The sequence below is a fragment of the Globicephala melas genome, chromosome 13, assembly GCF_963455315.2.
Source record: "Globicephala melas chromosome 13, mGloMel1.2, whole genome shotgun sequence".
Taxonomy (NCBI): Eukaryota; Metazoa; Chordata; class Mammalia; order Artiodactyla; family Delphinidae; genus Globicephala; species Globicephala melas.
In genome coordinates, this window is record NC_083326.1 from 30,360,415 (window position 1) to 30,384,789 (window position 24,375).

The following is a 24,375-nucleotide window of genomic DNA, read 5'->3' on the forward strand; positions in this document are numbered from 1 at the left end:
TTGCACTACACATTGAACTCACCTATGCACACACTGTTGTACGCACAGTGGCACACACTGTCACGTGCACCGTCACACGCACTATCTGTTTCACCATAGCACCGAACATCACACTCACCATCACTCTCTCCAACACACTCACGATAGCTGGCACCATCGCATGCACCATCGCACTCAGCATCGCACTCATCATTGCACTCACAATTGCTTTCACCACCTCTCTCACCATCTCACTCAGCATCCCAGTCTCCATCGCACACACCCTCACCCACACCTTCGAATTCACAATCGCTTTCACCATCACTCTCATCATCGCTGTCACCATCGCACTAACCATCGCACTTTCCATTGCTCTAACGATTGCATGCACAATCGTGCACACCATTGCACTCACCTTCACACTCACCATCTCTTTCCCCATCATGCTCACCATCTGACTCACCATCGCACTCACCATCACACGCACTTTGGCACTAACAATCGGTTTTACAATCGCACTCACCATCGCTCTCAAGATCGCTCCCAATATCACTCTCGGCATCGCACTCTCCATCGCATACACCCTGGCATGCACCATCACACGGACAGTTGCACACAGCTTCACTCTCACAATCACACTCACCATCACTCTCACAATCACCGTCATCATCGCACTCACCATCGCTCTCAACATTGCTCTCGCCTTTGTTCTCACCATTGCTTTTACCATCGCACTCCACGTCTCACTCACTATGGCTCTCATCATCGGTCTCACCATCGCCCTCAACATCACACTGACCATCGCACACACTATCACACTCATCATCACTCTCACCATCGCACTCTCCGTTGCTCTCACCATCGCACTCATCATCGAACACACCATAGCTCTCAGCATCACACTCACCATCGCAGTCACCATCACACTCAGCATCACACGGATCATTGCACGCAACATTGATGTCACCCTCACACTCACCATCACTCTCACTATCGCTCTCACTATCAGACTGATCATCGCACCCTCCATCGCTCTCACCATCGCTCTCAGCATAGCACTCACCATTGCACTCATTATCGCTCTCATCATCGCTTCACTCTGACCATCACACACACCATCTCACTCACAATTAAATGGACCAGCGCACGCAGCATCCCTGTCACCGTCGCACTCACCATAGCTCTCACCATTGTTCTCACCATCTTACTCATCATCGCCCTCGCCATTGCACCCACCATCACTCTCACAATCGTACTCATCGCACTCATCAGCTCTCTCACTGTGGCAGTCACCATCACTCTCATTATCGCTCTCCCCATCGCACTCACCCTCACACTCACCATCGCTCTCACCCTCGCACTCACCATCACATTCACCATAGCACTCACCATCGCTCCCACCATCGCACGCAAAATCGCTCTCACAGTCACACACAGCATAGCACTCACCATCGCACTCACCATCGCCTCACCATCGCTGTCATCATCACTCTCACCATCGTTCTCAACATCGCACTCACCTTCGCTCTCACCATCGCTCTCACCAACGCATTCACCCTCAGAGTCACCATCGATTTCACCATCGCACTCACCATTGCTCTCACACTTGCACTCATCATCGCTCTCACCATTGCACTCACGATTGCACTCACCATCGCTCTCACCATCGGTCTCAATGTCGCAATCACCATCGCACGCGCCATTGCTCTCACTATCACGCACACCATCGCACTCACCATCACATGCACCATCCCACTCACCATCGCACGCACCATCGCTCTCAAGATCTCTCTCACCATCGCACACACCTTTGCAATCACAATCACTTTCAACATCGCTCTCATTATCACTGTCAGCATCGCACTGCCTATCACACTCTCCATCGCTCTCACCATCACACACACCATCGTACGCTCCATCACACTCACCATCTCACTCACCATCACTCTCACGATAGCACTCACCATCGCACTCACCATCACCCTCAACATCGCACTCACCATCGCACTTACCATTGCACTTACCATCGCTCTCACCATCACTATCACCCTCACCATCGCACATGCCATCTCACTTACCATCACTCTCACCATCGCTCCCACGATCACACTCAAAATTGCACTCACTGTCGCTCTCAAGACCACTCTCAAGATCACACTGGGCATTGCACTGTCCATTGCATGCAGCGTGTCACGCACCATCACATGGACCATCGAAAGCAGCATCTCTCTCACCCTCGGACTCACATCGCTCTCACCATCACACTCATAATCGTACACACCATCGCTCTCACCATCACCGTCGCTCTCACCATCACTCTCATCATCACACTCACCATTGCTCTCACCATTGCTCTCACCATCGCTCTTACCATCTTCTCACCATAAGACTCACAGTCACACTCACAATCGCACACACCTTTGCACTCACATTCGCTTTCACCATCACTCTCACCATTGCACTCCCCATTGCACTCACCATAGCACTCACCATAGCATGCACTGGGGCACACAGTGTCACGTGCTCCATCACACGCTCTAACACTCTCACCATCGCTCTCAACATCGCACTCACCATGTCTGTCACCATGGTTCTCACCATCACACTCTCCATCATACTCACAATCGCTCTCAAAATTGCTCTCACCATCGCACTCAGCCAAGCACTCTCCATCGCATGCACCATCACACGCGCTTTCGCTCTCATGCTCACTCTCACCGTTCCAATCACTGTCGCACCCACCATCATGTGCACTGCCGTATCACACTCATCACTGCACTCACCACTGCACTCACCGTTACTCTCAGCATCACTCTAACCATCACACTTATCCTCGCTCTCACCATCGGTCTCACCATGGCGCTCACCAAAACTCGCAGCATGGCACGCACCAACGTACTCACCATCGTACTCACCATCACTCTCACCATCGCTCTCACCATCACTCTCACCCTCACACTCACGATCACTCTCACCCTCGCACACAACATCACACTCGCCATCGCACTCAACATTGCTCTCACCATCGCACTCAACATTGCTCTCATGATCGCTCTCACCATCGCACCCAGCAAATCACTCACCATCACTCTCACCATCGCCTCACCATCGCTCTCATCATCACTCTCACCATCGCTCTCACCAATGCACTCACCCTCGCAGTCACCATCGATCTCACCATCGCACTCACCATTGCTCTCACACTCGCACTCATCATCGTTCTCACCATCGCACTCACGATCGCTTTCACGATTGTTCCTATCATCACGCTCAGCATGGCATTCTGTATTGCACGCAACATCGCAGGCACCATTGGTCTCACCCTCACAGTATCCATCGCACTCAACTTTGCTCTCACTGTCGCACTCACCGTTGCACTCACTGTCTCACAAACTGTCGCATGCACCATGGCCCACATTTTTGCACGTAACATCACACGCACTATCACTCTCAGCATTGCATCGAACATTTCACTCAACATCACTCTCACCATCACACTCATCATCCCTCAAACCATTGCATGCACCATCGGTCTCACCATCACACTCAGAATCGCTCTCACCATCGTACTCACCATCGCTCTCACCATCACACTCACCATCACTCTCAACATCGCACTCACTGTTGAATTCACCATGGCTCTCACTATTGCACCCACCATCTCACTCACCATCGCTCTCACCATCACAATCACCATCGCACTCATCATCACACTCTAGATCGCTCTAACCATCAAACTCAGCATCGCAACTCCATCGAACGAACCATCGCACACACCATGGCTCTCACCCTTGCACTCACTGTCGCACTCAACATTGTTCTCATGGTTGCACTACACATTGAACTCACCTATGCACACACTGTTGTACGCACAGTGGCACACACTGTCACGTGCACCGTCACACGCACTATCTGTTTCACCATAGCACCGAACATCACACTCACCATCACTCTCTCCAACACACTCACGATAGCTGGCACCATCGCATGCACCATCGCACTCAGCATCGCACTCATCATTGCACTCACAATTGCTTTCACCACCTCTCTCACCATCTCACTCAGCATCCCAGTCTCCATCGCACACACCCTCACCCACACCTTCGAATTCACAATCGCTTTCACCATCACTCTCATCATCGCTGTCACCATCGCACTAACCATCGCACTTTCCATTGCTCTAACGATTGCATGCACAATCGTGCACACCATTGCACTCACCTTCACACTCACCATCTCTTTCCCCATCATGCTCACCATCTGACTCACCATCGCACTCACCATCACACGCACTTTGGCACTAACAATCGGTTTTACAATCGCACTCACCATCGCTCTCAAGATCGCTCCCAATATCACTCTCGGCATCGCACTCTCCATCGCATACACCCTGGCATGCACCATCACACGGACAGTTGCACACAGCTTCACTCTCACAATCACACTCACCATCACTCTCACAATCACCGTCATCATCGCACTCACCATCGCTCTCACCATTGCTCTCGCCTTTGTTCTCACCATTGCTTTTACCATCGCACTCCACGTCTCACTCACTATGGCTCTCATCATCGGTCTCACCATCGCCCTCAACATCACACTGACCATCGCACACACTATCACACTCATCATCACTCTCACCATCGCACTCTCCGTTGCTCTCACCATCGCACTCATCATCGAACACACCATAGCTCTCAGCATCACACTCACCATCGCAGTCACCATCACACTCAGCATCACACGGATCATTGCACGCAACATTGATGTCACCCTCACACTCACCATCACTCTCACTATCGCTCTCACCATCAGACTGATCATCGCACCCTCCATCGCTCTCACCATCGCTCTCAGCATAGCACTCACCATTGCACTCATTATCGCTCTCATCATCGCTTCACTCTGACCATCACACACACCATCTCACTCACAATTAAATGGACCAGCGCACGCAGCATCACTGTCACCGTCGCACTCACCATAGCTCTCACCATTGTTCTCACCATCTTACCCATCATCGCCCTCGCCATCGCACCCACCATCACTCTCACAATCGTACTCATCGCACTCATCAGCTCTCACTGTGGCAGTCACCATCACTCTCATTATCGCTCTCCCCATCGCACTCACCCTCACACTCACCATCACTCTCACCCTCGCACTCACCATCACATTCACCATCGCACTCACCATCGCTCCCACCATCGCACTCAAAATCGCTCTCACCGTCACACACAGCATAGCACTCACCATTGCACTCACCATCGCCTCACCATCGCTGTCATCATCACTCTCACCATCGTTCTCAACATCGCACTCACCTTCGCTCTCACCATCGCTCTCACCAACGCATTCACCCTCAGAGTCACCATCGATTTCACCATCACACTCACCATTGCTCTCACACTGGCACTCATCATCGCTCTCACCATTGCACTCACGATTGCACTCACCACCGCTCTCACCATCGGTCTCAATGTCGCAATCACCATCGCACGCGCCATTGCTCTCACTATCACGCACACCATCGCACTCACCATCACATGCACCATCCCACTCACCATCGCACTCACCATCGCTCTCAAGATCTCTCTCACCATCGCACACACCTTTGCAATCACAATCACTTTCAACATCGCTCTCACTATCACTGTCAGCATCGCACTGCCTATCACACTCTCCGTCGCTCTCACCACCACACACACCATCGTACGCTCCATCACACTCACCATCTCACTCACCATCACTCTCACGATAGCACTCACCATCGCACTCACCATCACCCTCAACATCGCACTCACCATCGCACTTACCATTGCACTTACCGTCGCTCTCACCATCACTCTCACCATCACACTCAACATCGCTCTCACCATCACCCTCACCATCGTTCTCACCATCGCACATGCCATCGCACTCACCATCACTCTCACCGTCGTTCCCACCATGACACTCAAAATTGCACTCACTGTCGCTCTCAAGACCACTCTCAAGATCACACTTGGCATTGCACTGTCCATTGCATGCAGCGTGTCACGCACCATCACATGGACCATCGAAAGCAGAATCGCTCTCACCCTCGGACTCACATCGCTCTCACCATCACACTCATAATCGTACACACCATCGCTCTCACCATCACCATCACCGTCGCTCTCACCATCACTCTCATCATCACACTCACCATTGCTCTCACCATCGCACTTACCATCTTCTCACCATAAGACTCACAGTCACACTCACAATCGCACACACCTTTGCACTCACATTCACTTTCACCATCACTCTCACCATTGCACTCCCCATTGCACTCACCATAGCACTCACTATAGCATGCACTGGGGCACACAGTGTCACGTGCTCCATCACACGCTCTAACACTCTCACCATCGCTCTCAACATCGCACTCACCATGTCTGTCACCATGGTTCTCACCATCACACTCTCCATCATACTCACAATCGCTCTCAAAATTGCTCTCACCATCGCACTCAGCCAAGCACTCTCCATCGCATGCACCATCACACGCGCTTTCGCTCTCATGCTCACTCTCACCGTCCCAATCACTGTCGCACCCACCATCATGTGCACTGCCGTATCACACTCATCACTGCACTCACCACTGCACTCACCGTTACTCTCAGCATCACTCTAACCATCACACTTATCCTCGCTCTCACCATCGGTCTCACCATGGCGCTCACCAAAGCTCGCAGCATGGCACGCACCAACATACTCACCATCGTACTCACCATCACTCTCACCATCGCTCTCACCATCACTCTCACCCTCACACTCACGATCACTCTCACCCTCGCACACAACATCACACTCGCCATCGCACTCAACATTGCTCTCACCATCGCACTCAACATTGCTCTCATGATCGCTCTCACCATCGCACCCAGCAAATCACTCACCATCACTCTCACCATCGCCTCACCATCGCTCTCATCATCACTCTCACCATCGCTCTCACCAATGCACTCACCCTCGCAGTCACCATCGATCTCACCATCGCACTCACCATTGCTCTCACACTCGCACTCATCATCGCTCTCACCATCGCACTCACGATCGCTTTCACGATCGTTCCTATCATCGCGTTCAGCATGGCATTCTGTATTGCACGCAACATCGCAGGCACCATTGGTCTCACCCTCACACTATCCATCGCACTCAACTTTGCTCTCACTGTCGCACTCACCGTTGCACTCACTGTCTCACAAACTGTCGCATGCACCATGGCCCACATTTTTGCACGTAACATCGCACGCACTATCACTCTCAGCATTGCATCGAACATTGCACTCACCATCACTCTCACCATCACACTCATCATCCCTCGCACCATCGCATGCACCATCGGTCTCACCATCACACTCAGCATCGCTCTCACCATCGTACTCACCATCGCGCTTACCATCACACTCACCATCGCTCTCAACATCGCACTCACTGTTGAATTCACCATGGCTCTCACTATTGCACCCACCATCTCACTCACCATCGCTCTCACCATCACAATCACCATCGCACTCATCATCACACTCTAGATCGCTCTAACCATCAAACTCAGCATCGCAACTCCATCGAACGAACCATCGCACACACCATGGCTCTCACCCTTGCACTCACTGTCGCACTCAACATTGTTCTCATGGTTGCACTACACATTGAACTCACCATTGCACACACTGTTGTACGCACAGTGGCACACACTGTCGCGTGCACCGTCACACGCACTATCTGTTTCACCATAGCACTGAACATCACACTCACCATCACTCTCTCCAACACACTCACGATAGGTGGCACCATCACATGCACCATCGCACTCAGCATCGCACTCATCATTGCACTCACAATTGCTTTCACCATCTCTCTCACCATCTCACTCAGCATCCCAGTCTCCATCGCACACACCCTCACCCACACCCTCGAATTCACAATCGCTTTCACCATCACTCTCATCATCGCTGTCACCATCGCACTAACCATCGCACTTTCCATTGCTCTAACGATTGCATGCACAATCGTGCACACCATCGCACTCACCTTCACACTCACCATCTCTTTCCCCATCATGCTCACCATCTGACTCACCATCGCACTCACCATCACACGCACTTTGGCACTAACAATCGCTTTTACAATCGCACTCACCATCGCTCTCAAGATCGCTCCCAATATCACTCTCGGCATCGCACTCTCCATCGCATGCACCCTGGCATGCACCATCACACGGACAGTTGCACGCAGCTTCACTCTCACAATCACACTCACCATCACTCTCACAATCACCGTCATCATCGCACTCACCATCGCTCTCACCATTGCTCTCGCCTTTGTTCTCACCATTGCTTTTACCATTGCACTCCACGTCTCACTCACTATGGCTCTCATCATCAGTCTCACCATCGCCCTCAACATCACACTGACCATCGCACACACTATCACACTCGTCATCACTCTCACCATCGCACTCTCCGTTGCTCTCACCATCGCACTCACCATCGAACACACCATAGCTCTCAGCATCACACTCACCATCGCAGTCACCATCGCACTCAGCATCACACGGATCATTGCACGCAACATTGATGTCACCCTCACACTCACCATCACTCTCACTATCGCTCTCACCATCAGACTGATCATCGCACCCTCCATCGCTCTCACCATCGCTCTCAGCATAGCACTCACCATTGCACTCATTATCGCTCTCATCATCGCTTCACTCTGACCATCACACACACCATCTCACTCACAATTAAATGGACCAGCGCACGCAGCATCCCTGTCACCGTCGCACTCACCATAGCTCTCACCATTGTTCTCACCATCGCACTCATCATCGCCCTCGCCATTGCACCCACCATCACTCTCACAATCGTACTCATCGCACTCATCAGCTCTCTCACTGTGGCAGTCACCATCACTCTCATTATCGCTCTCCCCATCGCACTCACCCTCACACTCACCATCGCTCTCACCCTCGCACTCACCATCACATTCACCATAGCACTCACCATCGCTCCCACCATCGCACGCAAAATCGCTCTCACAGTCACACACAGCATAGCACTCACCATCGCACTCACCATCGCCTCACCATCGCTGTCATCATCACTCTCACCATCGTTCTCAACATCGCACTCACCTTCGCTCTCACCATCGCTCTCACCAACGCATTCACCCTCAGAGTCACCATCGATTTCACCATCGCACTCACCATTGCTCTCACACTTGCACTCATCATCGCTCTCACCATTGCACTCACGATTGCACTCACCATCGCTCTCACCATCGGTCTCAATGTCGCAATCACCATCGCACGCGCCATTGCTCTCACTATCACGCACACCATCACACTCACCATCACATGCACCATCCCACTCACCATCGCACGCACCATCGCTCTCAAGATCTCTCTCACCATCGCACACACCTTTGCAATCACAATCACTTTCAACATCGCTCTCATTATCACTGTCAGCATCGCACTGCCTATCACACTCTCCATCGCTCTCACCATCACACACACCATCGTACGCTCCATCACACTCACCATCTCACTCACCATCACTCTCACGATAGCACTCACCATCGCACTCACCATCACCCTCAACATCGCACTCACCATCGCACTTACCATTGCACTTACCATCGCTCTCACCATCACTATCACCCTCACCATCGTTCTCACCATCGCACATGCCATCTCACTCACCATCACTCTCACCATCGCTCCCACGATCACACTCAAAATTGCACTCACTGTCGCTCTCAAGACCACTCTCAAGATCACACTGGGCATTGCACTGTCCATTGCATGCAGCGTGTCACGCACCATCACATGGACCATCGAAAGCAGCATCTCTCTCACCCTCGGACTCACATCGCTCTCACCATCACACTCATAATCGTACACACCATCGCTCTCACCATCACCGTCGCTCTCACCATCACTCTCATCATCACACTCACCATTGCTCTCACCATTGCTCTCACCATCGCTCTTACCATCTTCTCACCATAAGACTCACAGTCACACTCACAATCGCACACACCTTTGCACTCACATTCGCTTTCACCATCACTCTCACCATTGCACTCCCCATTGCACTCACCATAGCACTCACCATAGCATGCACTGGGGCACACAGTGTCACGTGCTCCATCACACGCTCTAACACTCTCACCATCGCTCTCAACATCGCACTCACCATGTCTGTCACCATGGTTCTCACCATCACACTCTCCATCATACTCACAATCGCTCTCAAAATTGCTCTCACCATCGCACTCAGCCAAGCACTCTCCATCGCATGCACCATCACACGCGCTTTCGCTCTCATGCTCACTCTCACCGTTCCAATCACTGTCGCACCCACCATCATGTGCACTGCCGTATCACACTCATCACTGCACTCACCACTGCACTCACCGTTACTCTCAGCATCACTCTAACCATCACACTTATCCTCGCTCTCACCATCGGTCTCACCATGGCGCTCACCAAAACTCGCAGCATGGCACGCACCAACGTACTCACCATCGTACTCACCATCACTCTCACCATCGCTCTCACCATCACTCTCACCCTCACACTCACGATCACTCTCACCCTCGCACACAACATCACACTCGTCATCGCACTCAACATTGCTCTCACCATCGCACTCAACATTGCTCTCATGATCGCTCTCACCATCGCACCCAGCAAATCACTCACCATCACTCTCACCATCGCCTCACCATCGCTCTCATCATCACTCTCACCATCGCTCTCACCAATGCACTCACCCTCGCAGTCACCATCGATCTCACCATCGAACTCACCATTGCTCTCACACTCGCACTCATCATCGTTCTCACCATCGCACTCACGATCGCTTTCACGATTGTTCCTATCATCACGCTCAGCATGGCATTCTGTATTGCACGCAACATCGCAGGCACCATTGGTCTCACCCTCACAGTATCCATCGCACTCAACTTTGCTCTCACTGTCGCACTCACCGTTGCACTCACTGTCTCACAAACTGTCGCATGCACCATGGCCCACATTTTTGCACGTAACATCACACGCACTATCACTCTCAGCATTGCATCGAACATTTCACTCAACATCACTCTCACCATCACACTCATCATCCCTCGCACCATTGCATGCACCATCGGTCTCACCATCACACTCAGAATCGCTCTCACCATCGTACTCACCATCGCTCTCACCATCACACTCACCATCACTCTCAACATCGCACTCACTGTTGAATTCACCATGGCTCTCACTATTGCACCCACCATCTCACTCACCATCGCTCTCACCATCACAATCACCATCGCACTCATCATCACACTCTAGATCGCTCTAACCATCAAACTCAGCATCGCAACTCCATCGAACGAACCATCGCACACACCATGGCTCTCACCCTTGCACTCACTGTCGCACTCAACATTGTTCTCATGGTTGCACTACACATTGAACTCACCTATGCACACACTGTTGTACGCACAGTGGCACACACTGTCACGTGCACCGTCACACGCACTATCTGTTTCACCATAGCACCGAACATCACACTCACCATCACTCTCTCCAACACACTCACGATAGCTGGCACCATCGCATGCACCATCGCACTCAGCATCGCACTCATCATTGCACTCACAATTGCTTTCACCACCTCTCTCACCATCTCACTCAGCATCCCAGTCTCCATCGCACACACCCTCACCCACACCTTCGAATTCACAATCGCTTTCACCATCACTCTCATCATCGCTGTCACCATCGCACTAACCATCGCACTTTCCATTGCTCTAACGATTGCATGCACAATCGTGCACACCATTGCACTCACCTTCACACTCACCATCTCTTTCCCCATCATGCTCACCATCTGACTCACCATCGCACTCACCATCACACGCACTTTGGCACTAACAATCGGTTTTACAATCGCACTCACCATCGCTCTCAAGATCGCTCCCAATATCACTCTCGGCATCGCACTCTCCATCGCATACACCCTGGCATGCACCATCACACGGACAGTTGCACACAGCTTCACTCTCACAATCACACTCACCATCACTCTCACAATCACCGTCATCATCGCACTCACCATCGCTCTCACCATTGCTCTCGCCTTTGTTCTCACCATTGCTTTTACCATCGCACTCCACGTCTCACTCACTATGGCTCTCATCATCGGTCTCACCATCGCCCTCAACATCACACTGACCATCGCACACACTATCACACTCATCATCACTCTCACCATCGCACTCTCCGTTGCTCTCACCATCGCACTCATCATCGAACACACCATAGCTCTCAGCATCACACTCACCATCGCAGTCACCATCACACTCAGCATCACACGGATCATTGCACGCAACATTGATGTCACCCTCACACTCACCATCACTCTCACTATCGCTCTCACCATCAGACTGATCATCGCACCCTCCATCGCTCTCACCATCGCTCTCAGCATAGCACTCACCATTGCACTCATTATCGCTCTCATCATCGCTTCACTCTGACCATCACACACACCATCTCACTCACAATTAAATGGACCAGCGCACGCAGCATCACTGTCACCGTCGCACTCACCATAGCTCTCACCATTGTTCTCACCATCTTACCCATCATCGCCCTCGCCATCGCACCCACCATCACTCTCACAATCGTACTCATCGCACTCATCAGCTCTCTCACTGTGGCAGTCACCATCACTCTCATTATCGCTCTCCCCATCGCACTCACCCTCACACTCACCATCACTCTCACCCTCGCACTCACCATCACATTCACCATCGCACTCACCATCGCTCCCACCATCGCACTCAAAATCGCTCTCACCGTCACACACAGCATAGCACTCACCATCGCCTCACCATCGCTGTCATCATCACTCTCACCATCGTTCTCAACATCGCACTCACCTTCGCTCTCACCATCGCTCTCACCAACGCATTCACCCTCAGAGTCACCATCGATTTCACCATCACACTCACCATTGCTCTCACACTGGCACTCATCATCGCTCTCACCATTGCACTCACGATTGCACTCACCACCGCTCTCACCATCGGTCTCAATGTCGCAATCACCATCGCACGCGCCATTGCTCTCACTATCACGCACACCATCGCACTCACCATCACATGCACCATCCCACTCACCATCGCACTCACCATCGCTCTCAAGATCTCTCTCACCATCGCACACACCTTTGCAATCACAATCACTTTCAACATCGCTCTCACTATCACTGTCAGCATCGCACTGCCTATCACACTCTCCGTCGCTCTCACCACCACACACACCATCGTACGCTCCATCACACTCACCATCTCACTCACCATCACTCTCACGATAGCACTCACCATCGCACTCACCATCACCCTCAACATCGCACTCACCATCGCACTTACCATTGCACTTACCGTCGCTCTCACCATCACTCTCACCATCACACTCAACATCGCTCTCACCATCACCCTCACCATCGTTCTCACCATCGCACATGCCATCGCACTCACCATCACTCTCACCGTCGTTCCCACCATGACACTCAAAATTGCACTCACTGTCGCTCTCAAGACCACTCTCAAGATCACACTTGGCATTGCACTGTCCATTGCATGCAGCGTGTCACGCACCATCACATGGACCATCGAAAGCAGCATCGCTCTCACCCTCGGACTCACATCGCTCTCACCATCACACTCATAATCGTACACACCATCGCTCTCACCATCACCATCACCGTCGCTCTCACCATCACTCTCATCATCACACTCACCATTGCTCTCACCATCGCACTTACCATCTTCTCACCATAAGACTCACAGTCACACTCACAATCGCACACACCTTTGCACTCACATTCACTTTCACCATCACTCTCACCATTGCACTCCCCATTGCACTCACCATAGCACTCACCATAGCATGCACTGGGGCACACAGTGTCACGTGCTCCATCACACGCTCTAACACTCTCACCATCGCTCTCAACATCGCACTCACCATGTCTGTCACCATGGTTCTCACCATCACACTCTCCATCATACTCACAATCGCTCTCAAAATTGCTCTCACCATCGCACTCAGCCAAGCACTCTCCATCGCATGCACCATCACACGCGCTTTCGCTCTCATGCTCACTCTCACCGTCCCAATCACTGTCGCACCCACCATCATGTGCACTGCCGTATCACACTCATCACTGCACTCACCACTGCACTCACCGTTACTCTCAGCATCACTCTAACCATCACACTTATCCTCGCTCTCACCATCGGTCTCACCATGGCGCTCACCAAAGCTCGCAGCATGGCACGCACCAACGTACTCACCATCGTACTCACCATCACTCTCACCATCGCTCTCACCATCACTCTCACCCTCACACTCACGATCACTCTCACCCTCGCACACAACATCACACTCGCCATCGCACTCAACATTGCTCTCACCATCGCACTCAACATTGCTCTCACGATCGCTCTCACCATCGCACCCAGCAAATCACTCACCATCACTCTCACCATCGCCTCACCATCGCTCTCATCATCACTCTCACCATCGCTCTCACCAATGCACTCACCCTCGCAGTCACCATCGATCTCACCATCGCACTCACCATTGCTCTCACACTCGCACTCATCATCGCTCTCACCATCGCACTCACGATCGCTTTCACGATCGTTCCTATCATCGCGTTCAGCATGGCATTCTGTATTGCACGCAACATCGCAGGCACCATTGGTCTCACCCTCACACTATCCATCGCACTCAACTTTGCTCTCACTGTCGCACTCACCGTTGCACTCACTGTCTCACAAACTGTCGCATGCACCATGGCCCACATTTTTGCACGTAACATCGCACGCACTATCACTCTCAGCATTGCATCGAACATTGCACTCACCATCACTCTCACCATCACACTCATCATCCCTCGAACCATCGCATGCACCATCGGTCTCACCATCACACTCAGCATCGCTCTCACCATCGTACTCACCATCGCGCTCACCATCACACTCACCATCACTCTCAACATCGCACTCACTGTTGAATTCACCATGGCTCTCACTATTGCACCCACCATCTCACTCACCATCGCTCTCACCATCACAATCACCATCGCACTCATCACCACACTCTAGATCGCTCTAACCATCAAACTCAGCATCGCAACTCCATCGAACGAACCATCGCACACACCATGGCTCTCACCCTTGCACTCACTGTCGCACTCAACATTGTTCTCATGGTTGCACTACACATTGAACTCACCATTGCACACACTGTTGTACGCACAGTGGCACACACTGTCGCGTGCACCATCACACGCACTATCTGTTTCACCATAGCACTGAACATCACACTCACCATCACTCTCTCCAACACACTCACGATAGCTGGCACCATCACATGCACCATCGCACTCAGCATCGCACTCATCATTGCACTCACAATTGCTTTCACCATCTCTCTCACCATCTCACTCAGCATCCCAGTCTCCATCGCACACACCCTCACCCACACCTTCGAATTCACAATCGCTTTCACCATCACTCTCATCATCGCTGTCACCATCGCACTAACCATCGCACTTTCCATTGCTCTAACGATTGCATGCACAATCGTGCACACCATTGCACTCACCTTCACACTCACCATCTCTTTCCCCATCATGCTCACCATCTGACTCACCATCGCACTCACCATCACACGCACTTTGGCACTAACAATCGCTTTTACAATCGCACTCACCATCGCTCTCAAGATCGCTCCCAATATCACTCTCGGCATCGCACTCTCCATCGCATGCACCCTGGCATGCACCATCACACGGACAGTTGCACGCAGCTTCACTCTCACAATCACACTCACCATCACTCTCACAATCACCGTCATCATCGCACCCTCCATCGCTCTCACCATCGCTCTCAACATTGCACTCACCATCGCTCTCACCATAGCACTCACCTTTGCACTCATCATCGCTCTCATCATCGCTTCGCTCTCACCATCACACACACCATCTCACTCACCATTAAATGGACCATCGCACGCAGCATCACTGTCACCGTTGCACTCACGATACTCTCACCATTGTTCTCACCATCGCACTCATCATCATCCTCGCCATCGCACTCACCATCACTCTCACAATCGTACTTATCGCACTCATCAGCTCTCTCACTGTGGCAGTCACCATCACTCTCGATATCGCTCTCCCCATCGCACTCACGCTCGCAGTCACCATCGCTCTCACCCTCGAACTCAACATCACATTCGCCATCACACTCACCATCGCTCTCAACATCGCTCTCAACAACGCATTCACCCTCGCAGTCACCATCGATCTCACCTTCGCACTAACCGTTGTTCTCACAATTGCACCCATCATCGCTCTCACCATTGCACTGAACTTCGCTCTCAACATCTCTCTCACCATCACACTCACCATCGCATTCACCATCGCACTTACCATTGCACTTACCATCGCTCTCACCATCACTCTCACCATCACACTCAACATCGCTCTCACCATCACCCTCACCATCGTACTCACCATCGCACATGCCATCGCACTCACCATCACTCTCAACGTTGTTCCCACCATGACACTCAAAATTGCACTCACTGTCGCTCTCAAGACCGCTCTCAAGACCTCTCTCAAGATCACACTTGGCATTGCACTGTCCATTGCATGCAGCGTGTCACGCACCATCACATGGACCATCGAAAGCAGCATCGCTCTCACCCTCGGACTCACATCGCTCTCACCATCACACTCATAATCGTACACACCATCGCTCTCACCATCACCATCACCGTCGCTCTCACCATCACTCTCATCATCACACTCACCATTGCTCTCACCATCGCACTTACCATCTTCTCACCATAAGACTCACAGTCACACTCACAATCGCACACACCTTTGCACTCACATTCGCTTTCACCATCACTCTCACCATTGCACTCCCCATAGCACTCACCATAGCATGCACTGGGGCACACAGTGTCACGTGCTCCATCACACGCTCTAACACTCTCACCATCGCTCTCAACATCGCACTCACCATGTCTGTCACCATGGTTCTCACCATCACACTCTCCATCATACTCACAATCGCTCTCAAAATTGCTCTCACCATCGCACTCAGCCAAGCACTCTCCATCGCATGCACCATCACACGCGCTTTCGCTCTCATGCTCACTCTCACCGTCCCAATCACTGTCGCACCCACCATCATGTGCACTGCCGTATCACACTCATCACTGCACTCACCACTGCACTCACCGTTACTCTCAGCATCACTCTAACCATCACACTTATCCTCGCTCTCACCATCGGTCTCACCATGGCGCTCACCAAAGCTCGCAGCATGGCACGCACCAACGTACTCACCATCGTACTCACCATCACTCTCACCATCGCTCTCACCATCACTCTCACCCTCACACTCACGATCACTCTCACCCTCGCACACAACATCACACTCGCCATCGCACTCAACATTGCTCTCACCATCGCACTCAACATTGCTCTCATGATCGCTCTCACCATCGCACCCAGCAAATCACTCACCATCACTCTCACCATCGCCTCACCATCGCTCTCATCATCACTCTCACCATCGCTCTCACCAATGCACTCACCCTCGCAGTCACCATCGATCTCACCATCGCACTCACCATTGCTCTCACACTCGCACTCATCATCGCTCTCACCATCGCACTCACGATCGCTTTCACGATCGTTCCTATCATCGCGTTCAGCATGGCATTCTGTATTGCACGCAACATCGCAGGCACCATTGGTCTCACCCTCACACTATCCATCGCACTCAACTTTGCTCTCACTGTCGCACTCACCGTTGCACTCACTGTCTCACAAACTGTCGCATGCACCATGGCCCACATTTTTGCACGTAACATCGCACGCACTATCACTCTCAGCATTGCATCGAACATTGCACTCACCATCACTCTCACCATCACACTCATCATCCCTCGAACCATCGCATGCACCATCGGTCTCACCATCACACTCAGCATCGCTCTCACCATCGTACTCACCATCGCGCTCACCATCACACTCACCATCACTCTCAACATCGCACTCACTGTTGAATTCACCATGGCTCTCACTATTGCACCCACCATCTCACTCACCATCGCTCTCACCATCACAATCACCATCGCACTCATCACCACACTCTAGATCGCTCTAACCATCAAACTCAGCATCGCAACTCCATCGAACGAACCATCGCACACACCATGGCTCTCACCCTTGCACTCACTGTCGCACTCAACATTGTTCTCATGGTTGCACTACACATTGAACTCACCATTGCACACACTGTTGTACGCACAGTGGCACACACTGTCGCGTGCACCATCACACGCACTATCTGTTTCACCATAGCACTGAACATCACACTCACCATCACTCTCTCCAACACACTCACGATAGCTGGCACCATCACATGCACCATCGCACTCAGCATCGCACTCATCATTGCACTCACAATTGCTTTCACCATCTCTCTCACCATCTCACTCAGCATCCCAGTCTCCATCGCACACACCCTCACCCACACCTTCGAATTCACAATCGCTTTCACCATCACTCTCATCATCGCTGTCACCATCGCACTAACCATCGCACTTTCCATTGCTCTAACGATTGCATGCACAATCGTGCACACCATTGCACTCACCTTCACACTCACCATCTCTTTCCCCATCATGCTCACCATCTGACTCACCATCGCACTCACCATCACACGCACTTTGGCACTAACAATCGCTTTTACAATCGCACTCACCATCGCTCTCAAGATCGCTCCCAATATCACTCTCGGCATCGCACTCTCCATCGCATGCACCCTGGCATGCACCATCACACGGACAGTTGCACGCAGCTTCACTCTCACAATCACACTCACCATCACTCTCACAATCACCGTCATCATCGCACCCTCCATCGCTCTCACCATCGCTCTCAACATTGCACTCACCATCGCTCTCACCATAGCACTCACCTTTGCACTCATCATCGCTCTCATCATCGCTTCGCTCTCACCATCACACACACCATCTCACTCACCATTAAATGGACCATCGCACGCAGCATCACTGTCACCGTTGCACTCACGATACTCTCACCATTGTTCTCACCATCGCACTCATCATCATCCTCGCCATCGCACTCACCATCACTCTCACAATCGTACTTATCGCACTCATCAGCTCTCTCACTGTGGCAGTCACCATCACTCTCGATATCGCTCTCCCCATCGCACTCACGCTCGCAGTCACCATCGCTCTCACCCTCGAACTCAACATCACATTCGCCATCACACTCACCATCGCTCTCAACATCGCTCTCAACAACGCATTCACCCTCGCAGTCACCATCGATCTCACCTTCGCACTAACCGTTGTTCTCACAATTGCACCCATCATCGCTCTCACCATTGCACTGAACTTCGCTCTCAACATCTCTCTCACCATCACACTCACCATCGCATTCACCATCGCACTTACCATTGCACTTACCATCGCTCTCACCATCACTCTCACCATCACACTCAACATCGCTCTCACCATCACCCTCACCATCGTACTCACCATCGCACATGCCATCGCACTCACCATCACTCTCAACGTTGTTCCCACCATGACACTCAAAATTGCACTCACTGTCGCTCTCAAGACCGCTCTCAAGACCTCTCTCAAGATCACACTTGGCATTGCACTGTCCATTGCATGCAGCGTGTCACGCACCATCACATGGACCATCGAAAGCAGCATCGCTCTCACCCTCGGACTCACATCGCTCTCACCATCACACTCATAATCGTACACACCATCGCTCTCACCATCACCATCACCGTCGCTCTCACCATCACTCTCATCATCACACTCACCATTGCTCTCACCATCGCACTTACCATCTTCTCACCATAAGACTCACAGTCACACTCACAATCGCACACACCTTTGCACTCACATTCGCTTTCACCATCACTCTCACCATTGCACTCCCCATAGCACTCACCATAGCATGCACTGGGGCACACAGTGTCACGTGCTCCATCACACGCTCTAACACTCTCACCATCGCTCTCAACATCGCACTCACCATGTCTGTCACCATGGTTCTCACCATCACACTCTCCATCATACTCACAATCGCTCTCAAAATTGCTCTCACCATCGCACTCAGCCAAGCACTCTCCATCGCATGCACCATCACACGCGCTTTCGCTCTCATGCTCACTCTCACCGTCCCAATCACTGTCGCACCCACCATCATGTGCACTGCCGTATCACACTCATCACTGCACTCACCACTGCACTCACCGTTACTCTCAGCATCACTCTAACCATCACACTTATCCTCGCTCTCACCATCGGTCTCACCATGGCGCTCACCAAAGCTCGCAGCATGGCACGCACCAACGTACTCACCATCGTACTCACCATCACTCTCACCATCGCTCTCACCATCACTCTCACCCTCACACTCACGATCACTCTCACCCTCGCACACAACATCACACTCGCCATCGCACTCAACATTGCTCTCACCATCGCACTCAACATTGCTCTCATGATCGCTCTCACCATCGCACCCAGCAAATCACTCACCATCACTCTCACCATCGCCTCACCATCGCTCTCATCATCACTCTCACCATCGCTCTCACCAATGCACTCACCCTCGCAGTCACCATCGATCTCACCATCGCACTCACCATTGCTCTCACACTCGCACTCATCATCGCTCTCACCATCGCACTCACGATCGCTTTCACGATCGTTCCTATCATCGCGTTCAGCATGGCATTCTGTATTGCACGCAACATCGCAGGCACCATTGGTCTCACCCTCACACTATCCATCGCACTCAACTTTGCTCTCACTGTCGCACTCACCGTTGCACTCACTGTCTCACAAACTGTCGCATGCACCATGGCCCACATTTTTGCACGTAACATCGCACGCACTATCACTCTCAGCATTGCATCGAACATTGCACTCACCATCACTCTCACCATCACACTCATCATCCCTCGCACCATCGCATGCACCATCGGTCTCACCATCACACTCAGCATCGCTCTCACCATCGTACTCACCATCGCGCTCACCATCACACTCACCATCGCTCTCAACATCGCACTCACTGTTGAATTCACCATGGCTCTCACTATTGCACCCACCATCTCACTCACCATCGCTCTCACCATCACAATCACCATCGCACTCATCATCACACTCTAGATCGCTCTAACCATCAAACTCAGCATCGCAACTCCATCGAACGAACCATCGCACACACCATGGCTCTCACCCTTGCACTCACTGTCGCACTCAACATTGTTCTCATGGTTGCACTACACATTGAACTCACCATTGCACACACTGTTGTACGCACAGTGGCACACACTGTCGCGTGCACCGTCACACGCACTATCTGTTTCACCATAGCACTGAACATCACACTCACCATCACTCTCTCCAACACACTCACGATAGCTGGCACCATCGCATGCACCATCGCACTCAGCATCGCACTCATCATTGCACTCACAATTGCTTTCACCATCTCTCTCACCATCTCACTCAGCATCCCAGTCTCCATCGCACACACCCTCACCCACACCTTCGAATTCACAATCGCTTTCACCATCACTCTCATCATCGCTGTCACCATCGCACTAACCATCGCACTTTCCATTGCTCTAACGATTGCATGCACAATCGTGCACACCATCGCACTCACCTTCACACTCACCATCTCTTTCCCCATCATGCTCACCATCTGACTCACCATCGCACTCACCATCACACGCACTTTGTCACTAACAATCGCTTTTACAATCGCACTCACCATCGCTCTCAAGATCGCTCCCAATATCACTCTCGGCATCGCACTCTCCATCGCATGCACCCTGGCATGCACCATCACACGGACAGTTGCACGCAGCTTCACTCTCACAATCACACTCACCATCACTCTCACAATCACCGTCATCATCGCACTCACCATCGCTCTCACCATTGCTCTCGCCTTTGTTCTCACCATTGCTTTTACCATCGCACTCCACGTCTCACTCACTATGGCTCTCATCATCGGTCTCACCATCGCCCTCAACATCACACTGACCATCGCACACACTATCACACTCATCATCACTCTCACCATCGCACTCTCCGTTGCTCTCACCATCGCACTCATCATCGAACACACCATAGCTCTCAGCATCACACTCACCATCGCAGTCACCATCACACTCAGCATCACACGGATCATTGCACGCAACATTGATGTCACCCTCACACTCACCATCACTCTCACTATCGCTCTCACCATCAGACTGATCATCGCACCCTCCATCGCTCTCACCATCGCTCTCAGCATAGCACTCACCATTGCACTCATTATCGCTCTCATCATCGCTTCACTCTGACCATCACACACACCATCTCACTCACAATTAAATGGACCAGCGCACGCAGCATCACTGTCACCGTCGCACTCACCATAGCTCTCACCATTGTTCTCACCATCTTACCCATCATCGCCCTCGCCATCGCACCCACCATCACTCTCACAATCGTACTCATCGCACTCATCAGCTCTCTCACTGTGGCAGTCACCATCACTCTCATTATCGCTCTCCCCATCGCACTCACCCTCACACTCACCATCACTCTCACCCTCGCACTCACCATCACATTCACCATCGCACTCACCATCGCTCCCACCATCGCACTCAAAATCGCTCTCACCGTCACACACAGCATAGCACTCACCATCGCCTCACCATCGCTGTCATCATCACTCTCACCATCGTTCTCAACATCGCACTCACCTTCGCTCTCACCATCGCTCTCACCAACGCATTCACCCTCAGAGTCACCATCGATTTCACCATCACACTCACCATTGCTCTCACACTGGCACTCATCATCGCTCTCACCATTGCACTCACGATTGCACTCACCACCGCTCTCACCATCGGTCTCAATGTCGCAATCACCATCGCACGCGCCATTGCTCTCACTATCACGCACACCATCGCACTCACCATCACATGCACCATCCCACTCACCATCGCACTCACCATCGCTCTCAAGATCTCTCTCACCATCGCACACACCTTTGCAATCACAATCACTTTCAACATCGCTCTCACTATCACTGTCAGCATCGCACTGCCTATCACACTCTCCGTCGCTCTCACCACCACACACACCATCGTACGCTCCATCACACTCACCATCTCACTCACCATCACTCTCACGATAGCACTCACCATCGCACTCACCATCACCCTCAACATCGCACTCACCATCGCACTTACCATTGCACTTACCGTCGCTCTCACCATCACTCTCACCATCACACTCAACATCGCTCTCACCATCACCCTCACCATCGTTCTCACCATCGCACATGCCATCGCACTCACCATCACTCTCACCGTCGTTCCCACCATGACACTCAAAATTGCACTCACTGTCGCTCTCAAGACCACTCTCAAGATCACACTTGGCATTGCACTGTCCATTGCATGCAGCGTGTCACGCACCATCACATGGACCATCGAAAGCAGCATCGCTCTCACCCTCGGACTCACATCGCTCTCACCATCACACTCATAATCGTACACACCATCGCTCTCACCATCACCATCACCGTCGCTCTCACCATCACTCTCATCATCACACTCACCATTGCTCTCACCATCGCACTTACCATCTTCTCACCATAAGACTCACAGTCACACTCACAATCGCACACACCTTTGCACTCACATTCACTTTCACCATCACTCTCACCATTGCACTCCCCATTGCACTCACCATAGCACTCACCATAGCATGCACTGGGGCACACAGTGTCACGTGCTCCATCACACGCTCTAACACTCTCACCATCGCTCTCAACATCGCACTCACCATGTCTGTCACCATGGTTCTCACCATCACACTCTCCATCATACTCACAATCGCTCTCAAAATTGCTCTCACCATCGCACTCAGCCAAGCACTCTCCATCGCATGCACCATCACACGCGCTTTCGCTCTCATGCTCACTCTCACCGTCCCAATCACTGTCGCACCCACCATCATGTGCACTGCCGTATCACACTCATCACTGCACTCACCACTGCACTCACCGTTACTCTCAGCATCACTCTAACCATCACACTTATCCTCGCTCTCACCATCGGTCTCACCATGGCGCTCACCAAAGCTCGCAGCATGGCACGCACCAACGTACTCACCATCGTACTCACCATCACTCTCACCAT